The sequence below is a fragment of the Mesocricetus auratus genome, unplaced genomic scaffold (assembly GCF_017639785.1).
Source record: "Mesocricetus auratus isolate SY011 unplaced genomic scaffold, BCM_Maur_2.0 Super-Scaffold_100006, whole genome shotgun sequence".
In the NCBI taxonomy this organism is placed as follows: domain Eukaryota; kingdom Metazoa; phylum Chordata; class Mammalia; order Rodentia; family Cricetidae; genus Mesocricetus; species Mesocricetus auratus.
Genome location: NW_024429190.1, coordinates 79,017,942 through 79,045,902, shown reverse-complemented (window position 1 = coordinate 79,045,902; position 27,961 = coordinate 79,017,942). Strand labels below are relative to the sequence as shown.

Below are 27,961 nucleotides of genomic sequence, written 5' to 3'. Positions count from 1 at the left end.
GAAAGCCACAGTTGAAAAACCTGCCTGTTGGAATTCAGCCTGTCAATCTGAGTTATCCCTTACCCTACTGCTGGTTGGTGTACCTCACCTCCCACATGACAGAATGTTGAATCTTCAATGGATCTCCTGGAAACCCTCCTCTACCTGCTCAGGATTTACCTGCCTTTCACTGCCCTTTCTAATTAAGATGGTTAAGGAAGTCTCTTTCCTGGCCAGATGAATCCCACCTAGGGTCCATCCCTGTTTCTAGCCCTGGAGCCTCCCTAGAATGATCCCTTCTGTTCTGCCTCTGCTGACTCTCTGCAGATAAACAGTCACAGGACTCTAGCTGACACTGATCAACAGACCTCCCCTTTCACCTAGTGATCCCTCCCTTTATTTTCCTGTTATAAATCCATGACCCACACTATTCAATCTGGGCCCACCTCCTACTTAAATGGGTCCTACTAAAACTAGTAGGACTTTCTGTGGTATTGAACAATCATGACCCAGGCCTCTACAGAGGGGCAGGTGCCCAGCGCCTCAGGATGCCATTCTCTCTGCTTTTCTCCTTTTATAACTCCTCCTGTCACACTCAGAGGGGCTTCTCTTGCTTTCCCCATCTCTTATACCTGAGTTTCAGTGGCAACCTCCCCTCTCTAACATTCTCCCCAGACTGGCTCAGGCACTTCTATGAAGTTCATGGCTGTTTCTATGCCAAGCATTCCCAGGTCCATACCTCCAGCCCAGGCCCTGCTCACCTCTAGAGTGATCCCTCTCTAGGTCCTGCATCTATAGACACCCCCAACAATGTGCCAGACACTGTGGGAAGTGCCTTTATCCTCGGCAACAGTTAGTTTTCTCTTGCTTGGTAACAAATCATCTCAAAATATAGGGGTTTAGAGTACCTGTTTATCACTCATGTTCCCTGGGCTGAGGTCTTGCAGAGCCACTGTCATCCGTGGTTAGTCATCAGAAAACTAGAGAAGTCACCCCTTCACTCATGTGACTTTTAGCATGAATCATTAGTTCCTTGTCACATGAGCTGTCCCTGACAAATGGCAGCAAGCATCCTCAGCATAAGTGACATGCCAGATGGTAGCCGTGTAAGTCAACCTCAAAAGTTGTATGCCCACATCGTTTGTTTTTTTTCCTCACAGACCCAACCTTTTACAATATGGGAGGTGTGAACAGCAGTAAGCGAAGGCCATGAGGGCCTACTCTGCAGGCTGCCACAACTGCTCTGGAGATTGACTGGCCTCCCCTTCCCACCACACACACGAGAAAACTAACTACTCGAGAGGGCTGAGAGCATCGGTGAAGCCGCTCAGCTAGGTACGTGAAGGGAGCTTCACACCACCCCTGCTTAGCTTCACGTGGCTCCTCCTCTCTTACAGCTCACCATTTGCCAGTCGACCCCCCAGCTTCCTCCCTGATAACTTCAAGCCACACTCTCCCACCACCCTCCAACCTCCTCAGCCCCAACTGAGCTCAGCAAATGGCACCACTGTCCTCCCATCTGCCCAAACCAACAGCTTTGAGTCACGCCTGCTCCTTCCTCCCCCGCACTCCCCAGTGCCAGGAAGCGCAGGCTTGCCAAGTCTCCCCCTAAGCAAAGCCAGCATCCGTCTCTCCTCCTCCCTCAGCTTATGCATCACCAATTGCACCAGGCCATGCCACCAGCAGCTCCACTATGGCCATCTGCAGAAGTGTTCTCTCTGGACTCCCTCACTCCTGCCTCGCACCTCCATCTGCCCTCTCTTCAGTGTGAGTCACTATCTCTTGCAAGTGGTTCCCCAGCCCCAGCCCGCCAGGGTATAGTCCGGTCCCACTCACATGTCCAGCCTCCTGCCCTGACCCTCTTTCTTCTGGTTGGGCCCTCGCCTCTCTCACAGTTCAGTTTTGAAACCTCCTGCTCACTTGTTCATGTCAGGAACTTCACGGACAAATCTGCTGTTCCCTATATGCAGAACACCGTGCCCCTGCCTTTGAATTTCTGTTTTCGCCTTCTCCCTTCAGCAAGCACACTGTCACTTTTTGATCGCCCCCAAGAGTCGTGGATCCTTTAGCTATAAGGTACGGGGCCACCTTCCCTCTCCTTGCCTCCTTTTCCGTTGGACCGGGAACTCCCTAAAGGCAAAGGCGGCATCTGTGTGACTTAGAAGAGCAGCACACAGGAGAAAAGCCACACACGTGCTGGGCACTTAGCACATACTCAGCAGTAACATGACAGTTTGGAGCATTCTCTGCATTGCTCCTTGCTCCCGGGCACCTCACACGCCAGCAGAGTAGACAGTGTTCCTCTCATTAGGTGAGTCCTAGGACACCCCACCCCCATACCATTCCACGTCTGTGCACATGCTGTTCCCTCTGTTCATTCCGGTCACGCCTATTCATTCATCAGCAGTGTGGATGGCCAGATTTGGCAAATGATGACACTCAGTTCAATTTGGAGCGGAACTAAGCAACCTTTTTAATATAGGTGTGCTCAATCACGATACTAAATATGTCTTGTCTTCTGTCTGGCAGCCACATCGGGAATCAACACCCCTGCTTCCCTCTTCAGGCCGCTAAACCGGCAGTTTGGCTAACATAATGGTGATACAGGTAAAGAGGAAGAGGAAAATATGGGTCCTCTGCTCACCCTCTATCCCCACCCCAGGCTCTGAAACGAACCCGCTGCTTGCCCCCGCCAAGCACAAACTCTGACATCATCTGTTGCCAGTGAGACCTGATAGCTTGGATTTGGTGTTAGTCTCCATTAGGAGCCTCTTTCATCCAGGACCACCTGGTCCATAGAGGGAAGCATTAAAAAAAAGCAACAAAGAGAACGGAGTAAAGGAGATGGGAAAAGAACCCAGAAATGAAATGCTGCCTGAAGACATGAAGCAGGCAGAATGTTCTGGACAGCTGCTTGCAGCAGAGAGCTCCCCTCCTGACCTTGCATCTGTTTCTCAGTGCCACCGCCCTCCCACCTCAGAGCTTCAAGATCCCCGAGAAAGTGACACAGAAAGGAAACGTTTGGGTCTCTTCGGTTTTCAGAGTCAGCTGTGTGAGCATTAGAATGGTAGACCCCAGAAGGAGCAAGGTCTAAAGAATGCCAAGGCAGGGAGGCAGGACTCTCGGAGCTGCGCATGTGAGGTCAAGCTGCTATGAACATCCAAGCCACTAACCGGAGGGCAGAGGTCACACGTGTTCTCATGACGACTCACATTACCTCCCGCAGCCCCTCAGAGCTGAAGGTGTTGCTGGGAACCCAGGTGGTGGATGTCCCACTAAGGCAACTGGTGACACAGGTTCTCTGAACTCAGATTTGGCTGTGCAGTTCTGTCTCCCCATCAGCCAAGCATGAAAAGCAGGTCCACTCTGCAGCTCCTCAATGCTAGGTCTCTCTCTCTCTCTCTCTCTCTCTCTCTCTCTCTCTCTCTCTCTCTCTCTCTCCCTCTGTCTCTGTCTCTGTCTCCCTCTGTCTCTCTCTCTCTCCCTCTGTCTCTGTCTCTCTGTCTCTCTCCTCCGTGTGTGTGTGTGTGTGTGTGTGTGTGTGTGTGTGTACACGTGCGTGCGCATGTCTCTCTCTTTCTGTCTCTTTTTCTGTATCTCTATCTCTTTCCAATCCCACCCTTTTCCCCCAATCCCATAGTTCCCGGTTTCACCAGTGAAGGTTGGTAGGTGTCCCCCTCTAACTGCTCCAACTCAGAAATAAATTCCTAAGCAGACTCCACCTTTCTGTGCCTGGTTGCTGGTCCCAGGCCCATTCAACATGTGTCCCAGCCTGCAGGGAACCCCTTTGGCAGAGGGGAGCTGTAGCAGTAGTTTTCAACACCTCCCCCACTGCCAGCAGCTGCTTAGGTAAATTTGACAAGAGTGTTTTTCCTTTTTACAAGATTTCTAATTACCTGCTGTTCCAGGCCTTCTCATTTAATCAGCTTCCAGAACTCTGCTGGGAGCGACAGAACCAGAGAAAGGAATCTGGTTCTCACCGGCATGAGAGCAAGGCCTGTGGGTGTCCTTGGATCCCATGGCCTCTTTACCATGATACTTCCCATAATTACAGAGAATGCCCAGGCCTCAGAAGACCTGGTTTCTGTCTTTAGTACCATGGCTGTCTCCACATGCCAGCTTTGAAAAGTTTCCTGGTCCCGACAGGCTCTCTGTGTCACCCAGGCACTAAAGCTGCCTGGTCACAGCATCGCCAGCTGGTCAGCAGAAGGCTTTTGAGAACTCCGCATTCTGAGACTCCTCCCTGGCTGTTCTTGAACCCACACACGTCAGTCCCACATTTTCAACCTTGCTTTGCCTTCTTGTCCATTCCTAGCCCAAATGCTTCTGCATGTGTCTGTTAGTTTGGCAAGAATAAATTCACTTGCCTTTGTCTGGTCTTTCCAGGCCCTCTCAGGCTGCGTCTCTCCAGGCCTGAAATTCCCCCTTTTCATGTTTCTTCTTGCCTGTGTGTCTTTGTCCTCCCTCAATTAGCAAGGGCCACCCACAAATGTCCCCCAACTCAAATACAGGAGTTCTGCATGACAGTGTCAAACAACGATGGTTATAGTGGAGTAGAGGATACAGCACTTTGGCTGAAGGAATTCATTTTATTCTGTTTTTGAGATAAGGTCTCATGTAGTCCAGCTGGCTGGCTTCACACTCACTGTGTGATGGAGACTGGCTATGATCCTTCAGTCTGTACCTTCTGAGTTCTGGGATAACAAATGTGCATTTCTATACCCAGCTTTCAAGAGGAAGTCATTTAAAAGAGAGGTACAGAAAGTGATCTCTTGATTCCCTAAAGCAGTTTGGAAGTCCCTCATATAAGTTTTCTGTCTTTGCTCCAAGGAAGAGCTCCTCTCTATCTCCAAATTCAAGGAATCTGATAGACATAAAGACTTTGACAAAATCCAACATCCATCCATGTTAAATTCCTGAAAAAAAAACTCGGAATAAGGAACATATTTCAACATAATAAATGCTATAAACAACAAAGCTATACCCAACATCATATTAAATGGAGAAAAATTTGTATAATTTCCACTAAAATCAGGTCTACTTTTCCCACTATTGTTCAATATACTACTGGGAAAATCAGCTACAGCAAGATAAGCTATTAGGAAAGAAGATGTTGGAGTGTTTTTATTTGCAAATGGTATTCTATATGTAAGAAACCCAAGAACTCAACCAGAAAACTTAGACATGGCAAACAGTGTCAGTAATGTGCAGGATACAAAGCTAACACACAAAACCTAGTGGTTTTCCTACATACAGAGAAGGAAATCAGGGAAATGGTTCCATCCACAGTAGCGAGTAAACCTAACCAAGGAAGTGACAGACCTCTACAGGGAAAAGTTTCGAATTCTGAAGGAAGAAATTGAAGCAGACACATGCTTATGGCTATTTGGGAGAATGGCTACACTACCAAGAGTAGATTCAGTGTAAGTCCAACCCAAATTCCAGAGCCATCCTTTTTAGAAAAGATCGTATGCGAGACCCCAGGAAGCCTAAGCAATGCTGAGCAGAAAGAGCAGAGCCGGAAGAGAGATCACTGCACCTGACTTATAGAGTGATAGTAATAAAACAGCATGGTATGGACACAAAAGCATACGTGTATATCAGTGATTTAGAATCCAGACCTAGCCGTCAATTCACACAACTATAGCCACCTTATGTTTTAGAAAGATGCCAAAAATACAGTACATATATGCATGCAGGCAAACATGCATGTCTTAGTTATAGTTCTATTGCTATGATGAGACACCATGACCAAATCTTAGGAAGAAAAGTAGTTTTTTGGCTTTTTTGAGACAAAGTTTCTCTGTAGCTTTAGAGGCTATCCTGGAATTTGCTCAGTAGACCAGGCTGGCCTCGAACTCACAGAGATCTACCTGTCTCTGCTTCCCAAGTTCTGGAATTAAAGGTGTGTGCCACCACTGTCTGCCATTCCTTTTTTGTTTGTCTTACTTTTTGTTTTTGTTTTTTGTTTTGGAGGCAGGGTTTCACTGCACAGCCTTGGTTGTCTTGGAACTCACTCTGAAGACCAGGCTGCCCTTGAACTCAGAGATCCACTTGCTTCTGCCTCCTGAATGCTGGATTAAAAGTGTGGCCGCCACCTCCCAGCTGAAAGAAAACATTTAATTGGATATGGATTAAAGTTCAGTCCGTTACTCGTAGCATTTTGTTTTCTTTTGGTTTGATTTTGTTTGTTGAGACAAGGTTTCTCTGTGTAACAACCCTGTCTGTCCTGGAACTCACTTTGTAAACCTGGCTGGCCTCTAACTCACTGAGATCCTCCAGAATGAGGTCTAATTCATTTTCATCATGGCGGGACGCACACAGCATGCAGGCAGACTCAGTGCTGGAGAGGTAGCTGAGAGTTCTACATGTAGATCCACAGGCAACAGAAAGAGCCTGAGACATTGGGCCTGGCTTGAGCAACTGAAACCTCAAAGCCTGCCCCAGTGACACACTTCCTCTAACAAGACCACACAGTCTCTCCTGAGATTCATGTAATCTCTTAGCTGTAATCACATAAAAAATCAAAATGAAAAAAACATATTACGTATGTCCAACATACAACAGCACAGGATACAGGATACATATTACTGTTCCAAAGTGAAGGAAAGGGAGCACAGTGAGGAAATACTGAAACAAAACAAGACCAAAAATCATCTGGGCAAATGTCAAACTTGTTCTGGTAGAACCCCCTCCCCCATTTCTCTCTCTGCATCTGCTGCATAGCCTATTAAATGATGACTGTTGTGATTTTAAAAAGCAGCACTCGAGAAAAAAAAGCCGCGTGACAGAGCATGGGTGTAAGGGTTTTTTATTGGGGGAAAGTGAATGGGAAAAGAGGGGAGGGACAGAGCTACCTCTGGGGACAGGAGCAGCAGAAGAGAAGTGAGAAGCAGAGAGAGGAGTAAGGGGAGAGAGAGACAGAGAAACAGGCAGAGAGCGAGAGGGAGGAGGAAGAGGATGGGGAGGGAGAGAGGGAGAGGGAGACAGAGAGCAAAAGAAAGGGAGAGAAAGAGGGAGAGAGGGAGAGAGGGAAGGAGGGAGAGAGAGAGAGAGAGAGAGAGAGAGAGAGAGAGAGAGAGAGAGAGAGAGAGAGAGAGAGAGAGAGAGAGAGAGAGAGAGAGATGCCAGGTGGGCAGGTCCCTTTTAAAAGGGAACATAGCGAATGCACACAGGTGGTGCTCTTAGTGGCTGCAGTTGAGGGCGTGTCCTGTCAGAACCCCACAGACAGGCCACTACAGATGCCTGACTATGAACATTTTGTTTATTATAGAAAGGTGAGCGGTTGGAAAGGGGGGGGAGGTGAGGTGGGATGAGGATGCTATGTTATCAAGACCTCCTGCTGACCTGGGGGGTATCCTTCATCATTGGGGGACCTGGAAAACTGGGGTCCTGACCATGTTCTGGAGAAGCTAGCTGCCTCACTTCACTGCCCAGGCTCAGTGGAACTGCCAGCCACTGCCCGGACCTGGCAAAAAGCTGTTCAAGGTGGATCCAAGTCAACTCCTTTCCCATCACTACCGCATCACCAGGACATGTTTGGTAGTCTTGCACCTCCAGCTCTGTGGCCAACAGTTGGTAATCCTGCAACAACAGCTAACTAAGAATGGTCAGTGGGTCTCCACAGAACATCCCAATGGGAGCAAGGAGGTATTGTATACACGATGACACAGCCCACATGAGTGAGACAGAGAAGACCCAATGGTCTGCAATTCCTAGTGTCCCAGGAATTCAGAGGCAGTCAATTTTGAAACAGGCACAGGCTCCTCAGTGATATGTCAAACACAGAGCCAGAGCCAAGGGCACTGAGCCTGAGAGAGACACAGTCACGTGGTATCGGGACTTTGAGAAAGCCAGAAGGCAAGGAGAACACTGCTCAAGAAGTGAAACCTCACATCCAGGGAACGGTCTTTGGCTGGTTCCACTCCCTGTTAGCAACTCTCCTTGGCAGGTGTTCCAGGACTCTGGTGTCTCCAACATCTTGAGGTCTCCAAGGTTCACAATGACAGCTTCAAGCAATGGCTTTCCTAAGCCTCTATTTAGGAACACCCCTGACAAATGCTCGATCTCATTTGCTTTCCTTAGGTATGGAGGGAGATTCCTTTCTTCTATCCTTGACTCTAGAGCCAGAACTACATGGTCAAAGCTGCCAAGTCCTGATTTTTGGGCTTGGAATATGCCCCGCCCCCAGCCTTGCTCAAATACATTTTCATCAGCTTCCTGTTTCCAATAGTTTCTTTCACTGCCTATGCTTGATGGTCCCGGAAATCTCTCTATACAACAGACGTGACTTGAACTCAGAGATGCACCGGGCTTTGCCTCTGGAGTGATAAGATCAAAGGTGTGTATCACCATGCCTGACCTTAAAGTTTTTAGTGAATTCCTTTTCATTTTCTTTAATTCCTTTTTACAAGTTGGGTGCTTAGCTGAGTGGGGTCTTTCTCTGAGGTCACCACTTCTTTCATTCCATTTAGCAGCAAACTTTTCTTTAATCTGTTAATCTGTTTACATTTCCTGACCCCCCTTTTCTCCTCCAACTGGACATTTTGTATTTTTCCTTGCTCAGTTTGCTCATTTTCATTATAGATACAAGACTGGCCACTAATAGCCATACAACAGTCAATGCTAAATTGTTTCGACATCTCCTCTGCCAAAGCTGTTAATCTATAACTCTTTCTTCAATTTTGTCTTGGGCAGATTTTTTTCCAGATAAGGGCATAAAGCAGCCATATTCTTCAACAAAATGTCACAAGAATAGTTTCTAGGCCACATACTAATATTCTTCTCCTCTGAAACCTCTTGAACTGGGCCCCCAGAGTTCAAATCACCCTCCTCATACCACTGTCTTTCATGATCTGACTAGAATGTCTTACTAAAGCTGGATTAAAGGATTAGCTGCTTTTCTAATCCAAAGTCCACATTTCTCCAAACAAAAACATAGTCCAGTGAAGGGAGATGTTATTCTGTATATGTTTCTCTTATTGGTTGATGAATAAAACATTGACTGGCCAGACAGGAAGATAGGCAGGGCTTGGTGAAGAGGAGAATTCTGGGAAGTGTAGGCAGAGAAGAGTCATCATAGGAGCCTGGGAGGAGAGGATGCAGGTCAGACATTCTCCAGTAAGATAAAACCATGTAGAAATATGTAGCATAGTAGTTATGTGTTAATAATTAAGGCAGAACCAGTCAATAAGCAGCCCAAGACACTGGCCAACAGGTTTATAATTAATATAGCATCCATGACTGATGTGTCTGTGAGACCAGCCTGATAGGAAGAACCATTCACAACAAAATGGCACTGGCAACATCATGGATTGTATGAACTTCCATGTGGAACCCGACAAAAACTTAAAAAAGGGATTTTAAAAACAAAAGAATAGAGGCAAGCACAGCTTCTTGATAGCAGCATTTTCTCCGGCTAGAGGCAAGCAGACTTGAGACTCCTTCAGGAGCAGTTTCCTGAGTCAGCATATTTGACAAAACGCACTGGGCTCTTTTACCAAACAAGTGGTATTAATGAGCAGGTAGGAGTTAGAAAAATGTAGAGGTTTACAGTAAAGACAGGTTCAGATGAAAAAAAAACCTCTAAAGGATTTACAGTATACACACACATATATATATATATATATATATATATATATATATATATATATATATATGTAGGCTTGGGAGAGATAAAAAAGGGTAATTTGTTAAAAAAGGAATAGAGTAGACAGTTGTGATGCACATTGATAGGATTTGATGGGGGAGACAGAGGCAAGCAGATTTCTACAATTTCAAGGACAGTCTGCTGTGCAGAGTGAATTCCAGGACAGGCAAAAAACAAAAAAGTACACAGAGACACCCTGTCTCAGAAAAAGAAAAAATAAAAGGATAAGAAACAGAGTAATAAAATAGCTGCGTAAAGATGGAAAATACTCAGAGAGTCTGGATACTGTATGTTATAGTGTTGTCATTAAATTGTTTAATTTCTGAGGAAAAAGCTACAGTTGCTAAAATATATTTGATTATAAATGTTGCTGATTGATTCAACTTATATGTTTTGAAAATGCTTTGACTTCAAAATTTAAGTCTAAGGACAGGTTACTTTGGAAAAGAATTTCTGCTTTTGATTCCACAGAAAAATGAAGAGCTATGGATTCCTTCCAGACTAATGTGGTTTGATAAAACAAGACAACCTGATGATCCAGGTGATCCAACATCCAAGACAAATTGGACAATGCAGCCTCACAGACCACTACAGCCAGGATTTGGACAGGTTTCTGGATCTTCTTAGGACCCCCATGACAGTGCTCCCAAACAGCAGGAAGTAATTTGGAAAGAATGATGCCCCAAATCAAATATTGTTTGTAAATGTTTGTTTTCATTTAAATGGGGTTGACTATAAATGGTTAAGGATCACAACCAATCTCTTTCTAAAGAAAAAAAGGGAATATGATATAGAAATGAATACTTTACATTAATATAGACCTTGGCTTATTGATACAAATTTAAGATCAATTTTGTAATATGTATATTTCTTCTCTTGTTTAGGTAGTGTGTTTGTATAGCTCGTTTAAAAATGTAATGTATAATGAAGTACAGATTATAGAAAGTTATCTGTAGGGAGAGATCTCAGGTACCTGCAGCACTGACCACGCCTGCTTGGGTGTGGTCACAGGTACATGGGGAAAGGGAGATACAGGGCAAGGAAGGAGGAGTCACTTGCTCTCTTGGGGTTTCAGTCGAGATTGGAACACTAACCTCAGTTTTTGGCTTCTCACGTAAGTGATCTCTCCCTAATAAAATAACATATGACATCCCTATCCTGTGTATGGTAACCTTCCTGATCATCTGGTGTCAGAAGTGGGCATGGTCAGTGCTGCAGGTATATGAGATCTCTCCCTACAGTTACCTATAATCGTTAAAACATATAGTTAGGTTAGTTAAGTTTTCTAGGCTTTCTTCAAACCTTTTAAAGACCTAAAGAATATGGCATTTAAAATGGTTTAGGGTTTACCTACAATTGCTCCTGGAAACACCAGTTACTTCAGAGAAGAAGATGGGCATCAAAGAAACTCATTAAGGAGTTTGCCTTTGACAAACCTCCATCTCACTGGTTCAGCCTGAAACCAAGGGCATCTGGATGTGGTGTGTTCCCTGTCCCACTAAGCCAAATGCATCCTCATCTTCCTGGACACCAAGGGCCTGGGGGATGTGGAAAAGGTAGGATGAGGCTAAGGCTGACTCTTAAGAACCCTTGTGATCCAACTGATTGATCTGTTTATAGATGTAAGCTCTACAGACTGAATTACACAGGTGAGATAAACACTGATCTATTTACATTTCACTATTTGATAAAATCAGTTTTGTTTTGCTTTTCTTTCTTCTTCTTTTTTTTTTTGAGACAGGGTTTCTCTGTGTAGCCCTGGGTGTCCTAGAACTTGCTCTGTAGATCAGGCTGGTCTCAAACTCATAGAGATCTGCCTGCCTCTGCCTCCTGAGTGCTGGGATTAAAGGCATGCTTTAAATCTTGCCATTTGGGTGACTGACTTCAATCCAATAAAAGTTTATTTAGCAGTTAAATTCCTGGGTTCTAGGCATATCAGCTAGATATTAGTGAACAAAACAAAGGATTTTCCTTCTGAGAATCCTCCTGGTTTCATTAAGAATCCCACCTGTGTGTATTCTGATATAGTCCAGTACCTTAAGAGAAGCAGGATGGAGATAGGAAGAACAGGGCCGTCTCTGACCTCTGACTTCCAGAAGGAGAGCTGGGCTGGAACTTTTGAGCTAGCCTGTGTTGGGTCAAGGGTGTTGAGTCTCTAGCTCTCATTCCTACGCATCATTGCAAGTTTGCCCTGCAATCCTTTGTCATTCAAAGTGCTGTCATATGAGAGCTGTTGTCCATCAGCACTCCCCTAACTGGAGGAACAGGATCTTCGATTTTTAAAGGTGACCCAGGCAGCACAGTGCTACTTCTACTAGGAACAGTCAGGTAGACAGATGCTTTGATGAGAAGGTGGATGACATTAGCTCATCTCAATGGATGAAGAATGACTTCCTTTTTGACTTCTGAGAAGCCTAGAATACATTGTGGGGATGGGGTTAAGGAGTTAGGCTTACATTTTTGAGAGACTATTTATATTTTGTGTAGTATGTATGTCTGCTGTGGTATATGCATGCGAGTAAAGGTATCTTTGGGGTTTTGAGGCTTTGGATTCCCCTGGAGCTGGAGTTACAGATAGTCAGAAGCAGCCTAATGTGGATTCCAGGAACAAACTTCTGTCCTCTGGAGAACATCAAGTGTTCTTGCCACTGAGACATCTGTCCAACCCCTTAGGTTCACACTTTTTTTTTATGGGGAAACTTATCAGCTGTCTATAGGGCATTCTGGAAGTTCTTGAGAGAGCTAACTCTGTAGGTAGTGAAAGCGCATGTTTGTCCCACAATAACTACTTAGATGAATTTGGTTTCTTAAGCAGGTGAACTGGGGCTGGAGAGATGGCTCAGAGGTTAAGAGCACTGACTGCTCTTCCAGAGGTCCTGAGTTCAATTCCCAGCAACCACATGGTGGCTCACAACCATCTACAATTCAATCTGGTACATATCTTATTCTGGCATGTAGACAAACTGTATCTGTAATAAATAAATAAATCTTTTAAAAAAAAGCAGGTGAACTAAGTGGTTAAAAAAAAACTACTGCTGTGTACGAGATGTTGTGTGGTTCATTGAGTGGCTGTGTTTGTGTGTGCCTGTAGGCACATGCCACACCTCTTTCCACCTTCATCTGGGTTGCAGAGATTAAAATAAACTGCTTGGCTGGTGCAGTGAGAGCCTTTCCACCCTGTGTCATCTTGCCTGCTGATTCATCGTTTATTCCTTCCCTTGGTTTTAGACATCTGAGAGCAGTGTCTAAATTCACACGTTTTCCATTTTCCTCCAGAAAGGCATTAGTAACACTGCATCTTTGTATTTGGCTCATGTCATATAGTCCACTGCCCTAAGGTTTATACATAGTGTTTCCAATGGCAGGCTTTCTGTCATTTTTAAATGCTGTGTTCTTATTCCACATTGCCTTCACCCATCCAGCCACTGAGGAGCATTCACAGTCGATCAACATTGTGACTATTCTGAATAATTTCGAAAGAAACATGGTGTTTTTCTTTGCTGCAGCTTCAGGCGATGAAACATGAACCACCACTCTCAGCATGGAGTTTATTGGGAAAGGGAGCAAAGGGAGGGGTAGGTGCTAACTGATTGGAAACAGAAATGGAAAGAGAAAGAGCAGGAGGGAAGGGGCTTGCTTAAAGGGGAAAGTGACCAGTTTAGAACAAAGCTCAAGCTCAACAGTTGGGTTCGTTGAAACTGGAGTCATGGAGTTGCCTTGGCCCAGCTCTGCTTGACCCCAGATCAGCATGTTTTCTGCATGCAGAGACCTTACACAGCCACTTAATGCATTCATGACGCAGCCATGCAACCTTTGACAGCCTTTGAGTTGTCAGCCTAATGCCACGTTATCAACACAGAGCATAACAAGAAGCAATCACCCTGTGATTACAGATATTGGGCATGGGTGGGGCTAGGGAAGGTCCCCAGAGAAGAGAGATCCCAGGGCAGAGCGAGAAACCATTACTTATGTATAGAAATAAGATCTCTGGATCATACAGAACTTGCATTTTTATTATCTTAGGAAATAATTTAATACATTCCAGAGTGTCTATACCAATTTTTATCCTATCCAGTACCAAACAGGGTCCATTTTTTCTCTACCTTCTTCAAAACTTGTTATCTCTTGTCTTTTTACTGAAAATCACCTAAAGACCTCTGATGATTTTTCATTTCAATTTTGACTTCCAGTCCCTTGAAGATCAATGATGTTCAGTATCTGTCCTTAAACTTAATAGCCACTTGTATGCTCTTCTTTTAGAGATACATATTCAAGTTCCTCCTCATATTTAATTGGGTATTTGATTTGTTTTGCTGTTGTTACATGAAATTTTTATGTATATTGAGTATCTCTTAGAAAACACATGGTTCACAAACTTTGGTCTCCCATTTTGGTTTGTATTTTTCTTAATTATTTCTTCTCCTGGCAAGAAGCTTTTTTAGTTGGATTCTGCCCTACTTGTATTTTTGATTTGGTTTCTTGTATTTTTTTATGTTGTAGCTAAAAATGCTATTGTCCAGATTAATGTTTAGAAACTCTGTTTCTTCCTATTGTTTTATGCTTTTTGTAATTTCATTTCTTATGCAAATGGAATATTAGGGATTTTGTCCAATATCTTCTGAAGTATCTCTTTCTGCAGACATGGATAGTCACCGTTTTGCCATTTCTAGCCTACTTTTTAAGATTTGTATGTTCCTGGGACCTTTTGGAATTTGCCTTTCTGTGTCCAGGTATTCCACTTACCTAGCTGCTTGCTGTGCTCATCTACATGTTTACATCACAGGATCTCCTGTTTTGTATGTCTGTATCAGTGTCCCTTGCAAATGTATGGCATGTTTTCTTTTCCATTCATCACTCCAGGTTGAGTCCTCCTTGGCTGTTGAAGATGCAGCTCTTCCTGTCCTGTGCTGGTCTGATGCCTTTGCACATGCACACTGGTGGATTGCTGTGTCCAGTTTCACATCGTAGCACTTATCTCTGCATCTGCTGGCAGACTTTTATGTAGAGTGCATAGGATCTAATTCTGTTTTCTGCAAGTGGATGCCCTGTTTCCCCACCATTTTTTTGTTGAAGACACTGTCCTCCTGCTGTGTGTATTCTTGACACCTTGGCAAACACCAGGTGATAGTTAATTCATGGATTTATTTCTGAACAACTTATTCTGTCCCATCAGCATGTATCTTTGTTTTGTTATTATCATACTTTAACGATACTCATAGACACATGGTTATTGTACAAATTAATGAGGTACAGCATGATATTCTGAGACAGACATGGCTATTGTCACTTCCTTTGTTCTTGTAGTATCTGTTAACAGTGCTTTGGGAAAGATTTTTGGATAAACCATACTGTTCTGATGACTATAGCCTAGTACTTTGTTTTAAATCAGAATGTGGGCTGCTGTTCTTGCTTGAGTAATTTGGTTAAAGAGGGTATTTTGTGATTTCATGTGAATTTTAGGATTTTTCATTATAAAGAATATCATTGACATATTTGTAAGTACTTTGAAACTATCTGTGAAGCAACAATCATATTTTAAAACTAAAGTTCTGTCAGGACTTTGTGTCTACTTGTCTTCTCATCAGGGACTTTGTCTAGTTTGAAATTTTGCATGCGTTTGTGTGCTCTGTCATAATCTCTGTGAGGTTACCTGTGCTGTCACAGTCTCTGTGAGGTCACCTGTGCTGTCACAGTCTCTGTGAGGTCATCTGAGCTGTCACAGTCTCTGTAAGGTCACCTGCGCTGTCACAGTCTCTGTGAGATCACATGTGAATCAGAACAAAGAAACATGTGCAATCTTTTGTTTTATTGCTCTTGGCCTTTCTGATCCATAGGATGAAATCACCAAGAAATTTTAATTTGTAGTTCCCTGGTGGCTAAGAATGTTGACTCTATTATTATGTGTTTCTTAGCCATTAGTGTTTCACTGTTTGAGAGCTCTCTGTTAAGTTCTATACCGAAATTGTAAATCATGCTATTTGTTTTCTTCTTGTTCAGTTATTTGCTTGGTTTTGGTTTTAGCTCTATATATTTTCAGAACACTACCCATCTATCCAATGTATAATGGTTATAGACTTTTCCTATTCATGAAATCCCTCTTGTTAATTGGAATCTGGGTCTTGTTCAGAAATTCTATTCCTGAGCAAATGAGTTCAAGCCCATTCCCTAACCTCTCTTCTATATGATTCAGGTTGTCTGATCTTACACTGAGGTCCTTGCTCCACTTGGAGCTGTGTTCTGTGCACAGCGATGTGGGTTCTACTAAGTTTCTCACTCTGATCTTAGATTCTTTCTCTATTCAGAAAAAGCACTCTTTCACCCTTTGCTTTGAACTTCAGAGTTCCTGAAATAACAAGGCCACAGGGCCAGCCCAAGTGGAATCCCGAGGAGTGCTCTCCTCAGCCCTCTGTTCTCCTGGGTCTTCCAGTTTGATCCTAAGAATGACTCTTGGATCCTTGCCCTGGCTGTGCTTCTGAGCAGCACCTTAGTCTACAACAGCATGAGCACCATCAGCCACCAGGCCCTGGAGCAGCTGCAGTATCCTTGAAGGACCTGAGCAGCCAGGTTTCACTGACTGCTCTGCAATGCATATGGAGGCTCTGACCTGAGCTGTCACTGTGTGGCTTTAGTGGGCAGAGGAGACCCTGGGCAGAAAAGAGTGTTCATCAAGATTTAATTTTTCTAAGAGAATCATGAGAAAGTGCATGGATTCACTTTTCCTTAACCAAATGCCAGTTATGTCACAGAACTCACAGAGCTGATCAGAGCAAAGTCCTCCCCAAGTCCTGATGGAATAAAGAATTCCATAGAGTTTGTGAGTTTCTTTTCAGACTTCGTCTGGACTGTTCATGCTGGAGCTGAAGTTAGATGGAGACAGCATCACTGAGGATGAGGACCTGGAGAATGCACTGAGACTGATCCCAGGTATAGTGAGGACTGTGGCGGGGGCTGGGAGGGGCTGGGGTCTGTTGAGCTGCTCCCATATTTTGTGAGGTCCTTTTGTATTGCAGTGGGAAGGAGCTCTGCAGAAATGTTGATAGTTCATTGGCTAATAATGTCTGGGAACTAGTGTTTAAGCCTAGAGCACAGCAAAATTATTCCAAGTCAAGGTCTGTACAGTTTGTATGTTAGCATCTGGAGTATATAGCATCTATACTTCTCCAAGTCCAGACATCTGTATTACCTATTTTTGTGTCTGCCTTCCTTTAACAAATAATTGGATGCATAATTCTCATTCATAAATTAGTCATAGATCGTCCATCTCAAAACATATTTCACAGAGTTATACATCTTTCTTCTCATGGAGAAACATTTGTTTTTAATGCTGGGTTGGTTATGTTATCTGCAAAACATCTATGCTCTAAGTAAACTGACAGCTGTTCTTTTAGTCTATGACTTCTCTTTATCCAACGTCATTTATCACAATAGACTGCTTTTCTTCATGATACAGTATCAGTATCAGTTATATTAATGGTCTAGAAACTATGTGCATAGACATTATTATCGATATTGGAGCTACTGAAGCCTTTTGTGGATGCCATTTCTGATTTGCTCACTGCTTTCATTTTTCTGTCTTTGTTTTCTCAAAATATGAAAAACACAGTAGGTGAGAATGCATTCCAGTTTCACATGAGAAACACTGCTTCCACATGCAGACACATGACACACATATACACAGACCCAGGACAACATACATACATGTGCTACACACATCTACATAAGAGAAAGAAACAAAATTCTCAACACAGCATTTTCCTGAAGTACTGTGGAATGTTGTTCATCAGATCTCAGGATTACCTATCCTACATATGCTCATCAGCCTGCCACCCCTCCCCAGCTGGGAAGAACACTTTTATTTTCAAGATTGTGTATTTGACATTTACCAAAATTGAATTCTTTTAGTGTCATAGTAGTTTTCCTATGGTGACCATGGCATTGTTCTTAGAATTCTCCTGTTGCCATTTCTTGGTTGTGATTTTTCTTTTGGGTCCCACAGCTCCTTTGCCACAAAGGAATGATTGGGACAGAAATCACATTTAGCCTTTTGCTGTTCAGTCAACAGGACACACATCAATGGTATGCTTGATGCCATGGTCAGGTCTGGGGATTTTACCCATATGCTCTTCCAGGGAGTCAAATGACTCCTGAAATATTTTACCAAACTTCTACCAAGTGTGAACTTTGTATAGTTTTGACATATGAAGAAGTGTTTGTTTATGGTAAAGAAACCTTTGGGGAAGAGCATTTAAGGTGGCCTCTCCACTATTGCTTAGATTGCCAGTTGGTGTCATCCTTGTAGATCTCTGGAAATCTCACTAGTGCCAGATCTCTCCTCAAACCTATAGTGACTCCCTCTATTATTGTATCTCTCATCCTGCTCTCTATTCTTCCCCAGGGTAAACCTTTCTTCTCCCTCATGTCCTCCTTTCCCCTCCTCTTATCCCCCCTCTCTCTCCCCTTCTCATGCTCCCAATCCGTTCAGGAGATCCTGTCCCATTTACCTTCTCTGGGGTACCATGTATATCTCTCATGGACCTCCCTGTTTTCCAGAATCTCTGACAGTAGTATTGTAGACTGCCAATCCCCTGTTCCATGTCTAAAATCCATATATGAGTGAGCTCATACCATGTTTATCTTTTTGTGACTGGGTTACCTCACTCAGCATGGTTTCTCCTAGTGTTATCCATTTGCCTACAAATTTCAAGATTCCATTGTTTTTTTTTTCTTGCTGAGCAGTACTCCATTATGTAAATGTACCACATTTTCTCTATCCACTATTCAGTTTAGGGGCATCTAGGTTGCTTCCAGCTTCTGGCTATTACAAATAATGCTGCTATGAACATAGTGGAACAAATGTCCTTGTTGTATGAATGTGCATCTGTTGGGTTTATGCCTAAGATTGGAATTGATGGATCTTGTGGTAGACTGATTACCATTTTCCTGAGGAATCTCCACACTGATTTCCCAAGTGACTGTATGAGTTGGCACTCCTACCATCAGTGGAGGAGTGTTCCCCTTTCTCCACATCCTCTCCAGCATAAACTGTCATTTGTGTTTTGGATTATAGCCATTCTGACAGGAGGAAGATGGTATCTCAGAGTTGTTTTGATTTGCATTTTCCTGATAGCTAAGGATGTTGAGCACTTTCTTAAGTTCTCTCAGCCAATTTAGACTCCGCGATTGAGAATTCTCTGTTTAGTTCTGCACCCCACTTTTTAGTTGGATCCTTGGTGTTTTGAACACTTGCTTCTTGAGTTCTTTGAAATTTTGGAGATTGGCCCTCTGTCAGATGTGGGGTTAGTGAATATCTTTTCCCATTCTGTGAACTGCCTTTTTGTCTTGCTGACTGTGTCCTTTGGCTTACCAAAGCCCTCAGTTTCAGGAAGTCCCATTTATTAATTGTTGATCTCAGTGTCTGTGCTACTGGTGTTATGTTCAGGAAGCTGTCTCCTGTACCAGTTCATTCAAGGGTACTTCCCACTTTCTCTTCTAAGAGGTTCAGTGTGGTTAGATTTATGTTGAGGTCTTTGATCCATTTGGACTTATGTTTTGTGCATGACAATAGATATGGATTTATCTGCTGTCTTCTACATGCCAGCATCCATTTATGCCAGCACCATTTGTTGAACGTGCTTTCTTTTTTCCATTGTATAATTTTAGCTTCGTTGTCAAAAATCAGGTGTTCATAAGTGTGTGGGTTAATATCAGGGTGTTCAATTCAATTCTATTGGGCTACATGTCTATTTTTGTGCCAATACAAAGTTGTTTTCAGGACTATAGCTCTATAACAGAGCTTAAAGTCAGGGATGGTGATGCCTCCAGAAGTTTATTTATTGTAATAATGTTTTGGCTATCTGGGCCTTTTGTTTTTCCATATAAAGTTGATTATTGTTCTTTCAAAGTCTGTGAAGAATTGTGGCAGTATTTTGAAGGGGATTGCATTGAATCTATAGATTGCTTTTGGCAAGATTGCCATTTTTACTATGTTGATCCTACCTATCCAAGAGCATGGGAGATCTTTCCATTTTCTGGTATTTTCTTTAATTTATTTCTTTAAAGACTTAAAGCTCTTGATGCACAGATCTTTCACTTATTTGGTTTGTGTTACCCCAAGTTATGTTATGCTGTTTTTGGCTATTGTAAAGGTTGATATTTCTCTGATTTCTTTCTCAGCCCATTTATTGTCTGTATATAGTAGGGATACTGATTTTGTTTTTGTTTTTGTGTTTTGTTTTTTCGAGACAGGGTTTCTCTGTATTGTTTTGGGGGCTGTCCTGGAACTAGCTCTGTAGACCAGGCTGGTCTCAAACTCACAGAGATCTGCCTGCTTCTGCCTCCTGAGTGCTGGGATTAAAGGCATGTGTCACCAACGAGGCTGATACATGTGTCACCAACGAGGCTGATACTGATTTTTTTTTAGCTAATCTTGTATCCTGCCACTTTGCTGAAGGTGTTTATCAGCTTTAGGAGTTCCTGTGTGGAGTTTTTCAGGTCACGTATGTAAACTATCATATCCTCTGCAAATAGTGAAAGTCTGACTTCTTTCCAACTTGTATCCCCTTGATCTCCTTTTGTTGTCATATTGCTTTAGCTAGAACTTCAAGTACAATATTGAAGAGATGTAGAGAGAGTGGACAGCCTTGTCTTGTTCCTGATTTTTGAGGAATGGCGTTCAGTTTCTCTCCATTTAGTATGATGTTGGCTGTTGGTTTATTGTATATTGCTTTTATTATATTCAGGTATGTTCCTGTTATCCCTGATCTCTCCAGGACCTTTATCATGGAGGGCTGTTGGATTTTGTCAAAGGCTTTTTGAACATCTAGTGAGATGATCATGTGGTTTTCTTTTGCAGTTTGTTTATATGGTGGATTATACTAATAGATTATCATTTTTTGAACCATCCCTGCATCCCTGGGATGAAGCCTACTTGATCATGGTGGATGATTTTTCTGATGTGCTCTTGGATCCAATTTACCAGTATTTTATTGAGTATTTTTGCATCAATGTTCATGAGTGATACTGGTCTGTAGTTGTCTTTCTTAGTTGTGTCTTTGTGTGGCTTGGGTACCAAGGTAATTGAAAGGGTTTGACAATGAACCTTCTGCTTCTATTGTGTGAAACACTTTGAGGAGTATTGGTGTTAGCTCTTCTTTGAATTTCTTGTAGAATTCTGCACTGAAACCATCTGGGCCTGGGCTTTTGGGCCTGGGCTTTTTTTGCTTGGGAGACTTTTAATGACTGGTTTTTTTTTTCATTAAGGGTTATACGTCTGTTTAGACTGCTTATCTGTTCTTGATTTAATTTTGGTAAGTGATATCTATCCAGAAAGTTGTCCATTTCCTTTTAAATATTTGAATTTTGTAGAGTAAAGGATTTTAAAGTATGACCTGAAGATTCTCTGGATTTCCTCAGTGTCCATTGTTATATTCTCCTTTTTATTCCTGATTTTGTTGTTTTGCATGTTCTCTCTCAGCCTTTGGTTAGTTTGGATAAAGGTTTGCCTATCTTGTTGACTTTTCTCAAAGAACCAACTCTTTGTTACATTGATTCTTTGTATTGTTTTCTTTGTTTCAACTTTATTAATTTCATTCCTCAGTTTGATTATTTCCTGGTGTCTTCTCCTCAGGGGTGAGTTTACTTCTTTTCGTTCTAGAGCTTTCCATTGTGGTGTTAATTCTCTAATGTTCATGTGAGCACTTAGTGCTATGATCTTTTCTGTTGGTACCACTTTCCCATAAATTTCGGTATGTTGTGTCTTCATTTTCATTGAATTCTAGGAAGTCTTTAATTTCTTTCTTTATTTCTTCCTTGACCAAGGAATGGTGCAATTGTGTGTTGTTCAATTTCCATGAGTTTGTGGGGTTTCTGCAATTTGTGTTGTTGAATTCTAACTTTAAACCATGGTGATCTGGTAGGATACAGGGGTAATTCCATTTTTTTGTATCTGTTTAGGTTTACTATGATGCCTAGTATGTGGTCGATTTTAGAGAAGGCTCCATGTGGCCCTGAGAAGAAGGTATATTCTTTTGTGTTTGGATGGAACATTCTATAGATGTCTGTTAACCCCAATTGGGTCATAACTTCTGTTAGTTCTTTTGTTTCTTTGTTAAGTTTCTGTCTGGTAGTCTGGTCTAGTGGTGAGAGTGGGGTGTTGAAATCTCCCATTATAACTGTATGAGGTCTTATGTGTGATTTGAGTTTTAGTAATGTTTCTTTTATGAACATGGGTGCTTTTGTATTTGGGGCATAGATGTTCAGAACTGAGACTTTTTCCTGATGGATTTTTTCCTCTGATGAATATGAAATGACCTCCTTCATCTCTTTTGATTGATTTTAGTTTGAAGTCTAATTTGTTAGATAGCTAGGTACACCAGCTTATTTCTTGGGTACATTTGATTGGCAAACCTTATCCCAAACCTTTACTCCGAGGTAATGTCTGTCTTTGAAGGTGAAGTGTGTTTCTTGTATTCAGCAGAAGAATGGATTCTGCCTTCGTATTCATTGTTAGCCTGTTTCTTTTTGTTGGCAAATTAAGACCATTAATATTGAGGGAAATTAAGGACCATTGAGTTTTAATTCTTGTTTGTTTTTGATTTGCTGTTGGTGGTGGTATTGTTTGTGAATTTACTCCTCTTTTTCTTTTGGCTTTAGTAAAATGAGATTATCTATTGCCTATGTTTTTGTGAGTGTAGTTAATTTCCTTAGGTTGAAGTTTTCCTTCCAGTACTTTCTGTAGAGATGGAATAGTGGATATGTATTGTTTAAATTTGGTTTTGTTGTGGAAACTTGTTTTCTCCATCTATAGTTATTTCAAGCTTTGCTGTGTATAGTAGTCTGGGCTGGCATCCATGGTCTGTTAGTGTTTGTAGAATATCTGTCCATTACCTTCTGGCTTTCAGAGTTTCCCTGGAGAATTCAGGTGTGAATCTGATAGCTTTGCCTTTGTATGTTAGTTGATCTTTTTCCTTTGCTGTTCTTAATATTCTTTCTTTATTCAGTATGCTCTGGGTTTTAATTATTATGTGCTGAGGGGACTTTTTGTGGTCTACTCTGTTTGGTGTTCTCTTGGCTTCTTGTACTTTCTTTAGGTTGGGAAAGTTTTATTCTATGATTTTTTTTTTTGGTTTTTCGAGACAAGGTTTCTCTGTAGCTTTGGAGGCTGTCCTGGAACTCACTTTGTAGACCAGGCTGGCCTCGAACTCACAGAGATCCGCCTGCCTCTACCTCCCGAGTGCTGGGATTAAAGTTATTCTATGATTTTGTTGAATATGTTTTCTGCACCTTTGAGTTGGGTTTCTTCACCTTCTTCTATACCTATTATTCTTAGGTTTGGCCTTTTCACAATGTCCCATATTTCCTGGATATTTTGTGATATGGATTTGTTGGACTTAAGACTTTCTTTGGTCAATGAATCTATTTCTCCTAGTGAATCTTCAACGCCTGAGATTCTCTCTTATATCTCTTGTATTCTGTTGGTTATGCTTGCATCTGTAGTTCATGATGGTTTACCCATTTTTTTCTAATTCTAGCATTTCCTCAGACTGTATTTTTTTAATTGTCTCTATTTCAGCTTTCAACCCTTGTATTGTTTCAATTGTTTCTTGCAATTTTTGGTTTGTCTTCTTCCATTTCTTTAAAGGATTTTATCATTTACTCTTTTAGGGTCTCTATCATCATCATGAAGTTGTTTTTAATGTTGTTCTCTTCTGCTTCATGTGTGTTGGAATGTTCAGGTCTTGCTGGTATAGAGTCTCTAGACTCTGGTGGCATCATATTTGCTTTTCTGTTGTTGAATATGTTCTTATATTGTCTCCTCACCATCCCTTCTTCCAGTGGGTACAGGTGGGGCCTCTTCTTCTCCTGGTGGGCACGGGTCCAAGGTTCTCTTCTGCTGAGTGCATGCAGGTCCAATACTATGATTGGTCTCATGGTGGGTCTGAGGCACTCCCTCTCCCAGTGGGTAGGAGCTAGGATTAGGACAGTGTTGTCAGCAGAATCGTGGTTGCTTGGTGAGCCAGGTGTGAGTTTACCTACTCACAGTCCCCAGGCCGAGATCCCAGAGTGGGCAAGTGGAAGGAAGTCGGGCCCAAGGCAGGGGCCAGAGCTCACCTCTGCCCTGAGTTGGGGTGAGAGTAGGCCCATGCTCTCAGCAGGCTTGCAGTTGCTTCAAAAATTATATTTTTCATACAGTGGAATTTTTAAGTGAAGGTAGCTGTTAACTTTTTTCATTATGAATTAGAAAGCCACAAACACAACGGGACAATATGAAAGAGATTAATGACTCGCTGAAGGAGATGTGTGTGTGTGTGTGTGTGTGTGTGTGTGTGTGTGTTCATGAGTGTGCAAATGTAGCCATGAGAGATTTAGAAATGCAGTCTAGTCTTAAAATCTTGGATTGCATCCACTTATAACTTCATATTTATCCCCTAAAACTCCTGGTTCATAAAGGACTGGGGACTCTGGTGACCACCTGCATGGAGGCCATCAACAGTGGAGCAGTGCCTTGTCTGGATGATGCTGTGACAACTGGCTCAGCCTGAGAGCTCAGCAACTGTGCAGAAGGCAGCTGACCACTACAGTGAGCAGATGTCCCAGTGACTGAGGCTCCCCACAGACACGCTCCAGGAGCTGCTGGTGAGCACACAGCTTGTGAGAAGGAAGCCACTGCTGTCTTCATGAGCACTCCTTCAACGACAAAACCCAGCAATTCCAGAAGAAGCTGCTGCTAATGTTTGTGTCATTAACTGGTGTGACTCTAGTGTGGCTTCATGTCTGGAGCATTGCTGGGTCTTCATTAACATGGGTGCTTGTCTCATTCAGTGATAAGCATTCTGTGTGTTCATAGTGAATGCAGTTTTGGAAGACTGCATGTCTACCCCTAAACTTCACCTGCTTTTTTTTAAATCCAAAAAATCTGTAATGACCGGAATAATGAGTATACAGTGTCCTAAATCCTTTCCCCAGATGATGTTTATGAATTGCAGCTCTGCACAGAACACCTATAGCTCATCCCTGAACTTGCTGTATTCTTATGTTTCTATGAAATATTTTGTTGCTAGAGTCTCACTGCACGTTACCACTTATATATTGCTTCTTTTTTATCATTGTGTCATTGAAGGTAGAATTATAGGATGTGACACCCACAAGGAGTGAGAGATGTAAGATGCAGACCCATCTTTTTACAGAAGGTTAGGAGGGTTAGGAACATAAAGGACATTTACTGCGGTCTTGCATAGATTTTTTTGGAATCCTAATTCAGGTTTTAGCATTTCATATTTACATGTGGTCTTATTACACTCGAATGCTTTCTCTTGGTAAATAGGGTACTCTTGTACAGTTTCTGGGAATTTTATCTCTTCTATTACTTCAACATGTCAGATCTCTGTGCATCTCCCTTGTAGGAATTAATAGATGAGAAGAAAGGGATTTTCATGCTGAAGAATGAAGAAGCATCTGATAAATACAGTCACGAAGAACTGAAGCGGCTTTCAAATAATTTTATGGAAATATTTCAACAATTTTTGTTCCTGGAGGACACAATCTCTACATGGAAATGAGAGAGAAGATTGAATCTGACTACTGGCAGGTTCCCAGGAAAGGGGTGAAGGTGAGGAGCAGGGAGCCTGGGACAGGGTTGGAATAGAGAGCATGGGAAAGGGGTGAGGAGTAGAGAGCATGGGAAAGGAGTGAGGATTAGAGAGCATGGGGAAGGGGTGAAGGTGAGGAGTAGAGAGCACGGGATAGGGGTAAGGAGTCAGAAGCACAGGAAAGTATGGATGCATGGATCAAGATTCACAGGATTTGGCTCAATATAGATTATAATCATTTTATTCGGGGAGAAGTCACTTATAAAAAAACCAGATGGCCACCGCAAGTTCCCGCTCCAAAGATCCACACCAGGCTGCTCTGTGACCAACTGAAAGCCAGACACCACACCTGTTAGCTGACCCCAGGCCTAAACCCACTCTCCGTCAAGTCCACACCTGTGACCAGGCCCAAGCAGGCATGGTCAGTGCAACAGGTGTGTGAGGGTGGCTGTCTCACTACAATTCCCCTTGTAGTCTAAAGAAAAAGATTTAGGCTTGATACACAGATGGCATATATCACGCATGCTCTATGAGAAGGAAATGTATGAACATACACACTTAAGACCTATTGCCAGTGAAGCAATAAGAGAAGAGGGTAAGAATTACATATCCAGTCCTAGGGTAAAGGCATAACAGAGATTACTAAAGAGTTGTCATAAGCTGGAAAGTTTAGGTCTTATACCTAATATTTCTATATAGGAAGAGAAAACAGTAATTGTGACAGTCTAATATTCAACCTCATCAAAGACCTGAGAAGGAGGATAACAATGATAGGGTAGGCAGGAATGCACAGTTGAGCAACTTCAAAGGTGCAGTGAAGACAGAAACAGCAGGCTACCTGGACAGTCATCTAAAGTCTCACAGCAGTATAGGAGCAACCAGCTTTGGCTAAGGCCTAGAGTATCTGACTGACCAAGGTTCAGTAGTCTTCTATGTTTGTCTCTTGCAAACACAGTAGTACAGCATGCCCAAAGTCAGTGGTTGAGGTGGGTGCTGTTCTTTGCCCAATAGGACATCAACTGAGGGGAGAATGAACTCCAGGAGTGTCATCAGGAGTGTCCAACATTTTCTCGGTAAAGCTTGGTGCTGTCAGGAGCAATTGTGTCTCATGTCAACAGAGTACTAATATTAAAACATTTAAGTGCCATATTCTGCATGTCTACAAAGTGTTTGAAGATCAAATATCTATGTCTGATTAATCCTATAGGTAAGAAACATGGGTGATAATAATCTGTAATTCTTAGGAACTTAGTTGTACAATGGATGAAGCTTTCCAAAAACTATTTAGCAAGGGCAATGGCTTCAAGAAATGTAACTATATACATAAATGTAATTCTCAATGACAGAGATAGAACTGAAATGTCTTGACTAGAGGTAGAACTGTAAAATGCAATATGATAAAATATCCTAAACTGTATCAATATACAAAATGTTTATACATCAAGATAGTTTTATATTTGTGTGTGAAATATCGTAAACAGAAAGGAGACCCTAAAACAGACAACATACAAGAATCTAACAATTTAAGTTACCTATAGCTAACAGTTGCTAAAGTTAGTCTACTAGAAAATATGTTAATCTACCTATATCCCATCCTAACCATACCTTTACCATCCATACTCTTAAACTTATCTAAAAGAGATACCCGAGTCTGAGAATCACCTTCCATACCCAACCCTCAACAACTTAAAACCAACCCTAAGCAGGCGAATTATCTCTCTTTTTTTTTTTTAGCGAAGCTAAAGATTCTATGCGTATTTGCCTAGATTCTGGATCTGTTAACCCTATTTGCACTTCTTTAGACAATCTTTGTAAAAATTTACTATAAGATTCCCTTGCTTCCTGCAACACCTTGGTATAGGGCTCAATTCTCTCCCCTGGTTCAAGAACCTTATCCCAAGCATTCAAAGCTTCTGTACAGCATAGAGACAAGATGTGTTCATTATATGCAGCTTGAGTTTCTGGATCAGCATAAAGACCCTCTCCAATAATTTTATCTTGGGGAGCTTTATAACCTTTTTTTTTTTAAAGCTTTGACGTTCAAGAGCTTTAGCTTCTTCCCTCCATAAACCCCTCCATTCAATTTGAAATTAATTTTCAAGGATAACTGATATTAATTGACCCCAATCCTTAGGGATCACCTATTACTCTTTGCCCATGACCCTACTAATTGCCTCACATATGATCAGTTCATGCCATAAGAGACTACTGCTTCCTTTATACTTTTTAAATCTTCCATACATATTGGTTCCCACTGACATTCAACAAAACCTTTTGGGTGCTTTTTCATTGCTGGTTTTTCAGTACCAGCCACGGGGAAAGCCATCAGAGATGATATAATGACTTAGGTAAGTCTTCCTGGACTCTGAAATGTGCAAATAATATTAAATATTTTCCATTCTCTATTATTTGTATTTCTGTTTCTGGTTGTATCAGATTGAAGGTATTTTAAGGCCTGTTACCTATTCACCATTGTTTCTCTGAGTTTTTGAACTTCCTGGACCATATAAGTTTCTAAAGATTTCATTAAATCAGTCAGTTTTTTCTCTTCATGTATATATGATTCTAAACATTTAATATTCTCATCCTTAGATATTATCTGAATGGTGTGTAAACTGCCTTCCAGAAACAATATTCTATTTGCTAGCTTGTCATTAGTTTCAGACACAGAGCAAATTTTTTCTGTTAGTATTTCAATGTTACATTTGATTTTTCTATTTTATATGTTGAATCACTAGATATGGAA

The 27,961-nt window shown here is 42.1% G+C and overlaps 1 pseudogene; it reads left to right on the top strand.

Moving 5' to 3' along the window:
* The first annotated feature begins 1,037 nt into the window (after positions 1–1,037).
* LOC110342077 lies at positions 1,038–26,311 on the top strand (annotated as a pseudogene).
* The last annotated feature ends 1,650 nt before the right edge of the window (positions 26,312–27,961 follow it).